This window comes from Fukomys damarensis, unplaced genomic scaffold (genome assembly GCF_012274545.1).
Source record: "Fukomys damarensis isolate Sample0158 unplaced genomic scaffold, DMR_v1.0_HiC HiC_scaffold_12, whole genome shotgun sequence".
NCBI classification, from domain to species: Eukaryota; Metazoa; Chordata; class Mammalia; order Rodentia; family Bathyergidae; genus Fukomys; species Fukomys damarensis.
This window is the reverse complement of record NW_022900924.1, coordinates 50,345,720-50,357,648: the sequence shown is the minus strand read 5'-3', so window position 1 is coordinate 50,357,648 and position 11,929 is coordinate 50,345,720. Positions and strand designations below refer to the sequence as shown.

The window sequence follows — 11,929 nt, the reverse complement described above, 5'->3', positions numbered from 1 at the left end:
CGCGCCCTCCCGAGTCCCCGAGAGGTGCAGACCAGCCTCGCATCGCTGCACGCCATCCAAGGACCTGTCCCCTGCCCCCCCACCCCACCGACTGTAAAATTACTTGCACTTCCAGCCTCGACTATGTTTTTTTTCTTTTAGACACCAAAACATTCCTCCTTATCTCACTATCAGACAGGCGGCAGAATCCAGAGGCCCAGAGAAGTCAAGTCCAAAGGGAAGGGCGATGCCGCGACCTGGAGAACTGTCTACTCAAGTCCAACCGGACACCCCATCTTGCTCCCCTTTTCCCAAAGCACCGGACCTGCGCTGCCTACTGTGACCACCTAGCTGGAAAATAGTGTTTTCTTCTTCCCTATTGGAGAGATCAACTGAGAAGTATTTCTCTTCAAAGTTGGTTTTATCTTCCCTAGATTTAAGAAAAAAAATTTCCCCAGGGTAAAAAAATGTTTCATTAAGGTCATTACACAGTTATTTTTCAAATATTTAACTTTTTCCAATAGTCTCACTCACCGAGGGGTGGCGCTGCCGCACCACCTCCACTCAATAGTTTTTTCACAGCAAAATGGGTTGTGAGCGAGGCTACTCAGCAGGAGACAGAGGGAAGGAAGGATTTTGACATCTAGTCCTGGCTACCATTTACTCAACTCAAGAACTCTTCAAGGACTCAGCAAATGACAGTTTAAGAAGTGAAGAGTTCCGTCCCTGTCCACCAAACCCAGAATAAATTAGAGTCTTTTCAAGAAAGCATGGGGGGGGGCTTCAAAACTGAGCAAGAAAGGAAAAAGACAATTGGAGGATTCCTGCTCTTTATGGCCATCTCCTCCTTTAAATCACCTATTTTACAGAACAGCATCTGCCTTTATTGTCACTATCAACAGACCCTTAAAGTCATCCAATGCTCGAGCCTGCAGTATTGGAAAGTCTTCCAAGTAGGATACTAGAAGCTTCTATTTATAAACTTGGGGGGGTTCCCATCTACAGGTTTCTATTTTGGCCTAAAGACTCAATTATAGTTATTTTAGCAAGAGAATAGCCATCTCCTGCTCCCCCCCCCTTAGAGACAAATAGCATTCTTCTTTTTGGAAAAACAGCATATATTTTAAAGCAAAAATGTGACTTCACCTTACTCTGTTGAGCTCATATTTGCTACCTCCAGGAATAGCATGTGGACTAGGGCCAGATGAACTTCAACTTGGACTGCAGATTTACGAGGTTCTGTTTCAGTGCCAAAGGCTCTTGGTAGTAAATAGTAAGCAAAATAGATACCTGTCTCCTGCTGGATCTCTGCTCTCCTCTCCCCCACCTCTCCTCTCCCACCCTCCTCATTATTTATGAAAACCACACACACCTTGCAAAGAAAAAGGGAAACTGGCTCTCTCTGTAAAGGAAGCCGGTGGCATTGCTCAGAGCCACAAACTGTATTTCTAAACAGCCCTTTCCTTGGTTTCATCTCTCCTGCCCCACTTTTTTTTCTTTTTCTTTTTTTTTTTTAAAAAAAAAAAAAAAAAAAAAAAAAAAAAAAAAAGTATCTACTGACATTCATTTAAAATTTTTTGAGAAGTAAAGCGTCATAGGATTTCCCTCCTGGAAACTATAAACCGATTGAAGAAAAAAAATACACAAAAACCATAACAGATGATACAGCTCTCCTAGGAGAGATGACGGCTTTCAGAGGTGGTCAGAGAGCTTTCAGCACCAAGTCTGGGTCATGCTCCCAGCTCAACTGTCAGAATCTCCACTCTGCCCACCACCACCAAGTCTTATCCTTTACGATAGGGGGCACAACACAGAAGATCTTTTTTACAAAAATCTGTTGGGTTATGTTCTTGTTTTCCATGGGGGAGTTTTAAAACATTATTGCAACACCAGTTCCATTTTTTTTTTTCCGCCAGAGTTCCAATAACATGGTAGCATAAAGGTAAAGCGGCCCACAGTTCTCCAAGACATTCACAGTACCTAGGGCACTATCTCCGGGACTAGGGTGGCCCCTCGCTCCTCCGCCCCCAGCGCAGCCGATTTCAGAAGCTCCAACTCGCTACCCACTCCCGCCCCGGGCCGCCGCCGCCGCCTTCCCCCCGGCTTCTACTCCCTTGAGGAGAGCTACAGGTTGCAAATCCAGCCAACCTCGCAATCTTTTTCCCCCCCAAAATCACTCACAGAGCTCTCCCTTTCGCGCCCTCACCCGCTCCTCCCGCGCCCGGTCCCCCAGTCCGAGCCACAAAGTCGCCTTCTCTCCTCCCGGGTCTTGCACAGGAAGGACAGCAGGTTGGGGATCTGTTTGTCTTTCCCTTGGCCCGGTGCAAGGACCTTGAGAATCTGAAGCCTAGAGCCCGCTATACTCAGGCCCACAGTTTGCCTTTTTTAAAACAGACCTTGCGCCATGGGAAAAATAAAATAAAATTTAGGGAAGGGAGGGAACAACCACGGAGAGCCAACACGGTCACGCAGCGCCCAAAATACAAACACCGCCGCTGCCAGAAATCCCGCCAGCTTCTCGCTTTCCTGGGCTGTCCTGTCAAGGTTCCCCGCGTCCCTGAAAGCTGAAAGACGCCGCAGGTGCAAACACGCACCCCTTTCCCGCCCCCACACCCCTAAATCCGTCCCGCCAACAGCCTCTCTGCAAGGGATGGGCAGAAGGAACGCGCGGGGCGTCCCGACTCCCACGACTACAACCAAGAAAGAATAATTTTCAAAAAGTATTTAACATTCCCGCCCCCCCATCCAAGCTAAAAACCTCCCCAAAACACAGGAGGAAAGGGACACCAAAAACATTCGTCTTTCATTTAGTAAGATCAAGGCTCTGAAGGGAAAAGAGTAGACACAATACTTCATCTGGGTTTATGACCAAAAAGGAAAAAAACAAACAAACAAGCGCCAGAGGAGTTCGGTTGCATTTGTCCTCCCAAATCTCAGCTCGCCTGGATGGCAGGGAATCTAAGGGACCAAGGCCGGGGGAAGGGAGCCACCCGGGCGAGCGAGCAATCCAGCGGGCAGCCTCCCGGAGTTGCCCGGGAGGACGCGATCGGGGAAGGCAGGAGAGGCCGGGAGAGGAGAAGGGAGGGAGGGAAGGGGAGACTGGAGCCGGGGAGCGAGGAAGGCGGTTTGCAAGCGAGCAGAGAGGGAAAGAGAACAGCCGCACGAATCCAGCGCGATCACAAGCCATACGCAAGCAGCAGCAGAAAGCGAGAGCGCGAGCGCGCGTCCTCTCCGCCGTCCGAGGCCAGACAGCCTCCAGACTGGCCCGGATCACCCCCTAAACACTGCCTCGTCCTCTCCGCTCCGGCCGCCCCTCGAACTCCCCTCCTTCTCTCCTCCACCTCCTTTTCAAAAACCAAAACAATCTAAGGGAGGGTGGCAAAAGCCTCCCCAAACCGGCCGATTCACTCAAATACAACAAAATAATAATACTAATAAATATATAAAAATCTATGACCTAGAGTGGGAGAGACGTGGGACTAATCTTCGGCATTTATTTTAACACCTGACAGCTAGAATAAATAAATATATACATTTATATCAATAGATGCATATAGGAAACTTGGAGCCAAAGCATTTGGCAAAAGCGGAAAAAAAAAAGAATTAAAAGGTAAAATAATGATCATGAGCAGCGGCGGCGACAGCAGCGGCAACGGCGGCGACGGCAGCGGCAGCGGCGGCGGCAGCAACAGCAATAATCACCTGGTGTCCGGCCTTTCCTAGAAACTTCTTGCATCACCACTTCTAAGAACCCCAGTTCTAAGAATCAACAGAGCTCAATTCTCGGAATTTGAGCTGCGGACTTTACCACTGCTACGTAGCAGGGGAGGACTCCGTGTCAGCTCTCCGCAATTTTTACCTCCCTCGGCCCATAAAATTCACTCTAAGCCACGATATTTTCTCACTATTCTGCATGTTTCGAGTTTCTCATGGGATTAAGCCCCTTGGATATGAGAATTGCCTTACTTGGGTCGAGGGGACAGAAAGTGGCTCTCCCTCCCCGAGCCCTGCATAATGGTGCAGTCTGCTCCGCCACCGTCACGTGGGCTCCTCCTCTGTGACGTCACGTCTTCACTGTAGCAAAGCTCGGCCTCTGGAATTCTGAGAACTAATTTGCTATTCGGTGACATAAGAGGGGGAGTGCGCTCTTCTTTACCGGGGTCTGGGGCTGATTCTTCCCCTCTTACCCATAAACTCAGCTCCTCAAGCTAAATACACAAAAGGGAGCGAGAAATTTGAACCATTGGAACAATGATGTTACGTATAGGAGGTTTAGAGAGACGAGTAAGAGGGAAAAAAAAACAACAACAACAATAAACACTACAGCTCTTTCCAGCTAGAATATTAGGCACCACGAGAAAAATATTTGCCAAGCAGTTTTCGGTGGGTTCATTTGCTTTATTTTTATTTGGGACTGGGCGGGGAGAGGTGGGGGAATGCTTTTGGTTTTTGACTTTTTGGTTTGGTGGCTTGGGATTTCTGGTGGTTATATTTTGATGATTTTCGGATTTTTGCTTCTGATTTTTGCCTTTTGCAAGTTTGTGGTGTTACGTAAATCATAGGATCCGTCATCAGCTCGGTTTTGTTTTTTGTGTGTGTTTTCTTTCCCGATCTAATTGCTTAAGCATTTTAAAGACGAATATTTCAATAGTGGTACTATTGGAAGAAGCTTAAATTTTTCGTTATTTGTGACCATCCCAACCCCCGCTTTTTTTCTTCCTTCGGTGCAATGTCCTTTTTCTCTTGGACTTCTACTAAAGGGAGCCTTGCCTGCACTTGAGAGAACAGTTTAAAGGATTTGTTTTAGTTGGGTTTGTTTCTTTCCAGGACAGCCAGCAGTGGATTTATTCTTTCTGTTATTGTTGACTCTTAGGAAATTTCTTGTTGCTGCAAGGAATGTGTGCATTTGGGTATGTGTGTGCGTGTGTCCTAAAGAATTCTGAGCCAAATACATGTTTGTGTTTTGCCTTTTGTTAAGGTCTTGAATTTTTTTTTTTTTTCTCGAGCTCATTTCAAGGTCGTTGTAAAAAAAAAAAAAATCTCTTCAGTCTGTTGAAGAGGGAATTCTAAAGGCCTGCCGCGCCTGTATCTCAGATACTGCGTGTATTTAGAACAGACTGTGCTACAACTCCGGCGCACTGCTCTGAGGAGCACAGACCTCTCCGCTTTGAGCTAAGTTGAGGGGAACAGAAGAGGAGGAAATTTCTCCCCTTTTCTTTATTCCTTTCCTTTAAAAGGCAAACGCAGTGCAGAATCATTTCACTGTGGGCCCTGGTTTGCTTGTTCGAAGATGCCAGTTTCCCTATTTAAATGTTGGTTGCCCCCCCTCATGCTTAAATGAGGAAGACTCTTGTTTCCTTTATATCCCTCTGTTAAAAGAAGGATGTGAGGGGAAAATAATATTTCAGATTCCTCAAGAATTAACCCAAAATGTTTGGACCAGAAGTAGCTTTCAAAGGTCAGGCTGTTCTGAGCTCTGGCTGGGACTCATTAAATCGCAGATGAGTGCTTAAAGATTCCAGAAAATTTCTTCACATATTAATTTCTAGTAAAGATATCTCTTGAAGCTGTCTGCCTATGGCACGCAACCCCAAATTTGGGTTTATAATGGGGAGAAGATTGCTGCTTGTTCGCTGGAATATTGGGAAACTCCTAGGCTGACAACCTAAGAAGTTTCACCTATCCCAGAGAATGCTGCTATCAGTGGACTTTCTCTCTCTCTCTCTCTCTCTCTCTCTCTCTACGCGCGCGTACGCGCGCACACACACACACACACACACACGTTCCTCAAAAGGCTGTGTGTTGCAGGTCTTAGAGCTAGGGGACATCCAAAGGTGTTGATTATTTTCCACAAGGGCTAGAGAAATATGCATGAGTGTCTGTCCCTGTGAAATTGGAATATTTTAATACTTATTGACAGATGGATTACTGCACCTTCTGCAGAAAAGACTGTCTTGTGAAGGATTTCTGAAAAATATACATAGGCCCAGTCCTGTCACTGGTGTTGAAATGAACATTTTACCCCCAAAGACACATGACTTTGTGCAGCGTGGATTTGTGCTGCCAGGTGGAAAATAGTTTTAAACGAATCCACTGGGTCCAAAATGACACCCTGATTTCTCTGGGGTGGTTTTCTTTGTGTTTTTATATGTCCGATTTCTGCCTTTTGTAAGGAATAAGCACTTTAGAGTTTCTCAGATGCACCTATATGGTTTGGCTTGTGAATTATATGGCTCTGCTATATTAGTGGTCCTATATAGGGTTACTTTTATGATACTTGGCCATTTTTGTTGTCAAAACTGCCATCTGCCTGATCCCCTAACGGCCCCCCCCCCAACTTCCAACACGCACAGCGGGTGCCTCTTGTGTTCCCATTGCCGCGCCACGCTTAGCCCCATGGGGGCGCTGCCGAGCAAAGGGAAATCTGCTCCCTCAGGCCGCAGGAGCCTAAGTGGGGGCTGGGCAGGAATTCTCCTTTCTCTGGCCTCGGTCCTCTTAAATTCTCTGCAGGGAGACTGGGGGTGAGGGAAGGAGAAAACCCACCAGGCTGACTTGCTTTATAGATTAGTTAATCACAATAACTAGGTCCTCAAATCTTAGCATTTTGTTTCCGGTACCACGCGCCAGAGCCCCATGCTTTCACTACTCCCCCCAAATCAATGTGTTTACATGCAAAGAAATTGACCAGAACAGGAGACTCATTGAAAAGAGACTGGATAACGAGAAAAAGAAAGATTACTGAAAATATTCTAGACACTTACTTTTAGGTGAGCCCCCTTTTCTCTCAACTAAATGGCTGGTGAGGAAAATCATGTAACCACGTCTCGATCTCTTCAATCCCTAGGCAAGTAACTTCATCAAATTCATGTCAATTTAATTTCTTCCTGAATGCTCTTCCTTCTACTGTGCGTGGTCTCTGCCCAGTCAGTTCCCATTGGCATCGTGATGTGGGCCTCCCTGCCTCTCTCTAACAGTGTTGTGCTGTGGCAGTAGAGAAAGGACTGACTTGAATATATTCAAATTCTTTTACATCGTCTTCAGAAGCCCCTAAAGTAAGGTTCCATGTCTGGGGTCTTATAAATGCTTCCTGCAGATTTGGAGACACTGTGTATTGACCGGTCATAATTTAATGATCACAGTTGTTGAGACCCCAGGGACCCAGCCAGATACTTTGCCTCGTGGACTGAGCGCAGGAATATGTCCCTGTTACAGCGGCTGGGTCAATATGAACTTTATTACAAAATTAAACACCCTGGTCCCAATATTACAGCTGTTTAAGGAAGAGACACATTTTACACCCAGTTCCCTTCGCACAACCTTTCCCATAATTCAGTTCTATCTGAAAAGGAGCCTATCCCTGGAGTAAGCATGGTCTGGTCTGTCCTTCCTCTTTCTCTTTTCTTTTTCTTTCTTTCTTTCTGGCACTAAGGATTGAACCCGGGGCTTTTGCACTGAGCTACCACCACAGCCCATCTGGGATTGAGGAGACCGAGGATACAGATTAGTGGTTTGTTTGGTTTTTGTTTTTTTGAGACAAAGTCTTGCTAAGTTGCCCAGGCTAGGCTTGAACTTGCAACTCTCCTGCCTCAGCCTTCCTCCCCTCTGAGGAACTCAAAACAGGAAGTGGGTTTTACCTGTCAGAAACCTCTAGTGCCTTGACAGGCCTTTAAATTAACAGATCATAGGATTATAGATTTGGGCACTAGAAGGAAATCTCACAGATAAGTCGCTCCTCCAAGCTTCCTTTTTTCTAGAGAATGGGTTTGCCCCCCAGGAACTGAAAATGGATCTGTGTGGCTTCATAGTCCTGCGTTATTTTAGAAAATCAAGTTAAGCTGATGTCTGAGTTTGGAGACAGGTATCTTGTTTTCTTTCAAAAGTAAGGAAAGCAAGGCTGCATTGAACCCTGTGTTAACTCTAGACGGGTTCTCAGAAGCAGCTCTTGCTCACCATGACTATGGGTGTTTCCATGGTCCTTTGGGCTTGGTTACGCTTGTGACCCATGCTGTAGTACTTGTCGCTATACTTTTGATGAAAACTAAAGATACCACCTATCTGACTTGTGAAATTTTACCAGTTTTATTTCAAATCTTTTATTTAGAACCGTTTTAAAACAAGCTCTGTGTATTACCCTTGGGCAATAGAAAGAGTTTCTTCATAGGTTTTAAAGAAATTGAGGAGACTGAGGCTATAGGTTAGTGGTAAGGCACCTGCCTTGCCTACTCAAGGCCTTGAGTTCGAATTCCAGCACCTCCAAAAAAATTAAAGTTAAAAATAAATTGAGCAAAAAGTTTGGAGACATTTAAAAAGATAAAGAGGATGATCTCCAACCACTGACTTCTGAGAAGGAGGCATTGATATTTAATTTTGATGCATGCACTGCCTTTATTATTCTGAGATCCCCCCCACCTTCAGAAACCTTTTCATCCTGGTTCTGAGCGCCCCCCCACACTGCGTTTTCCCACTCTTCTTACCTATTTAAAGTAGAAATAAATATCTGCAGCTTAAAATAGAGAAGCGAGGGGGCTGGGGGCACACGTAATCATTTGTTTATTGCATTTGATCACTGTTTTGAATAGCAAGGTTTTCGCTTCCTATGAAACCTTAGCATGAGGGAAAGCAGCAGCTGGACTCAGAGAGAGGAGGGGCGGGAAGGGACTGGAGTGTTTGTAAACACAAGAGTGGCCCGCTGCTGCCTGTCCGCTCGGCTGCTCCTAGCTGTCTCTACTACCTAAGGCTAGAAGTGGAAAAACTTGATTTGCGTGTTGTGCCTGCATTTTTTTTTTTCCCCCTCTTCTTCCCCACACCGCCCTCTGTACACCTGACCGCGCTCGGGCCTATCTGGTGCCGGCTCCAAGGCAGGGAGCGCTGGAGAGCGGAAGAATTTGCCCAGGGAGGGAGCGCTCGGTACTTTTCCATTCACATCTCCACAGTGGCTTTTCTTGTTTATTTCGGCCTCCACCCGCAGAAACCTTTCAGCTGCCTGAAATCCGAGTCATTAGACTCTTCCCTGAGGTCAGACTACAGAGGCCGGTGCGTGTTTCCTACATGTCAGGGTCCAGTAACCTATGTACATACAGGGACACACTCCTAACTCAGGGAGGAGGAGAGTAAAACTCCCCTGGATGCCAAAAAAATCTTGGTTTCTAATTACAGCTTTGCCTGGAACTTTTTATGGGACATTGAGCAAAGTCGCTTGTGAGGACTCGGTTTTCCCAACTGTGCGAGGCGTGACCTAGATAAGTGTACTTCTGCTCCGAGTCCTGTATCTGGGCATCTAGACACACATTTACATCATTTGGTCGAGGACGAGGAGCCTGGGTATCTGCGTACAGGGAGGGGGTGGGGCAAGGGGTTAAAACATAAACTTCTAAGGAGGCAGTCCCAGAATCCCCAGCTCTATCAATTTTTAACCAATCATAGACCAAAGTCTGGGATTATGCAGAGTCCAAAACTGACTGAAGATTTTAAAGGTTCAGAGTTGAAGGAGGCAGGTTTTTAAGATGTTGCACTTTTGATCTCCAGCATTCATAACCAGAAGTGACACTTCCTAGGTGCCTTTTCTGCCCTATAGTAGTTCTCCTCCTCTTCCTCCTCCTCCTCCTCCTCCTCCTCCTCCTCGCCCCATCCCCCCTCCTTTTTGTTCTTGGCAGCTGTCCCAGTCAGTGACAGGAAGGAGAGGATCCTGGTAAAATGGGTAGCCCTTAAGACGTGAGACTTCATGTGGATGTGGGAAATATTTCCTAACATTCTGAAGAAGGGATAGAAGGTGGAGGAAAGGAAGGGAAGCACCTAAAGAGGGATTCTGGGTACCATATACAAAACTGGCTCAAGCATCACTGCATAAAACGTGATTATTTGAAGTCAGAGGAAATAACCGATGGAGAGTTTGCCCCTTAAAATATAAAGAAGAGAAAGAAAAAGAAGCAGTTTGGATCTAGCAGATGAAACTTGAAAGCAACGGAACAATGCTATCAGTATTTTCTATACATTTTCAATTTCCATTCTTTAAAAGGAAAGGTCTAAATGTTTTCCGGTCTGATTGTTGATGACCTGAGATGGAGACCCCATCCTCCTCAGAAAATAATAAAATGAACTCCCTTCCCTTAGACTGCCAGGGATATTGTACCTATGTCAAAGCAGGGATAACGCCAACTACACTGCCTCTTGTAAAACCACTGAGAGGCTAGAACGGGGAGGGTCCTTCGCATTGTGTAATCCGATACTACTGATGCTCTATCTTTGGACACTGAGCCCTGGACAGAATGCATTTGCCGCAAGGACTGTCATTCACAGAGCTGCATACGGAACCTGGACGGCTGTGTTCTAAATTCACTGTGCTTTTTACATGGTATAGTATGGAAAGAGGATTACGATGGGCAGTCTCGCATATGAGTGTAAGAGTCGTGTATTGTAGAATCGGATTCAGAGAAGGCCTCAAATTTAGACTTTTGGCATTATCTCCACTGGGTTTCCACATCAATCCATGTGATCCACTAACAGGACTGAAAAAAGACCATTCTACAAGTTGAGGTGCAGGACCATAGTGTCCTATGGTACTGTGATCTAATATTGCTTGTAAGTCTAGGACTGGCTCGTATTTTTACGTATATGCTGGTGTTAAAAATGTAAGATTTGAAATGTATTTGACCTAGAAGAGATAACAAGCAGCAAGCATACCTAATGCTCAGATCTGGGTGCCCAATACCACATTCCCTGGTAACAGAAACCAAGGCCTCCTGGGAGAAATGACCCTGTAGACTGGGGCAGGTATTATACAAAATGAGACTAGAACATCACACAGTACCATGCAGAAGGGAACTACTGAAACCAAAATGACATTGTAGCCGGTGTTTCAAGCATACAAGAGATCTGCTTGAAGTGCTCCCAGTGGCCAAAGCTGGAATAACTCAGCAACAAAATAGAAAATATCTTGGATTATAATCTAGAGTATGAAATAAATATCCACGAGTCCACAGTGATATAAATACATCATAGAATAAGTTAATAAACAGGCAAGAAGAAGAGAGCAATATCCCATGCATAAGAACGCCAAGTAGTTTATATAGATACACTTGTCTTCTAGGAAGAGAAGTATAAATCCTTACTCTCAGCTGTGGACTGGATATAGAAATGTCTTTCCAAAGAGTTCAGTGTGGAAAAAGAATAAGAGCAGAATAACTTAGCAAAGAAAAACCTGACAAATTCCATCTCAGCCAGCCAATCAAAGTCAACAGTGATAATTCCTATTGAAAGTATATCCCACGGACAGTCTTCTAATAATAATCTAATCATGAGAGAAACAGACAAATACTAGCAAATGGGCATCCTACATAATGCTTGACTAACAATCCTGAAAACCATCAAGGTCATGAGAAACAAGGAAAGTCTCGGGATCTGTCTCAGCGGACAATAGAAAAAGGAGATGTGACAACTCGATGTAGTCCCAGGTGGAGTCACAGAACACGAAAAGACATAAGCTAAACTTCAACAAAACTGAATCAGTAATGGATTTTACTTAATAATAATGTGTCAGTATAGTTTCACTGTTATAAACATACTAATTTCAGATGTTAAGGGGAAAATGGCTAGCTACCATTTTATCAATTTCTCTGCTAACCTAAAACTTTTAAAGCAATGTCTGTAACTTGGAAAAATATATACATATGAAGTTTTGGGATTTTTTTTTCAATAGCAGAAACTTCATAAAAGTGACTTAGACCTCTGAAAGGCCCATTTCCCACTCAGTCATTTTCCTAGCACAGAATCAGGGGAAAAAGGGCACCTCACTCATTCTTTGAGTTTACTAAATTGAAAGCAATTTAGTTTCTGAATGCCACCATCTATATAATGAACCATCAGAAAAGCACTAGGGGGCCGGGGATTTAGCTCAGTGGTTCGGTGGTCTGCCTTGCAAGTGCGAGGACCCGAGTTCAATCCCCGGTACCAA

The 11,929-nt window shown here is 45.1% G+C and overlaps 1 protein-coding gene across 1 annotated transcript in view; it reads right to left on the bottom strand.

Moving 5' to 3' along the window:
* The window catches only part of Bcl6 (BCL6 transcription repressor), a 23,056-nt gene extending 19,313 nt beyond the window's left edge, over positions 1–3,743 (bottom strand). Inside the window, exon 1 of the mRNA XM_010624136.3 lies at positions 3,682–3,743. The gene's annotated coding sequence lies outside the window, so the exon portion shown is untranslated. The remainder of the gene's footprint in view (positions 1–3,681) is intronic.
* Positions 3,744–11,929: the final 8,186 nt, after the last annotated feature.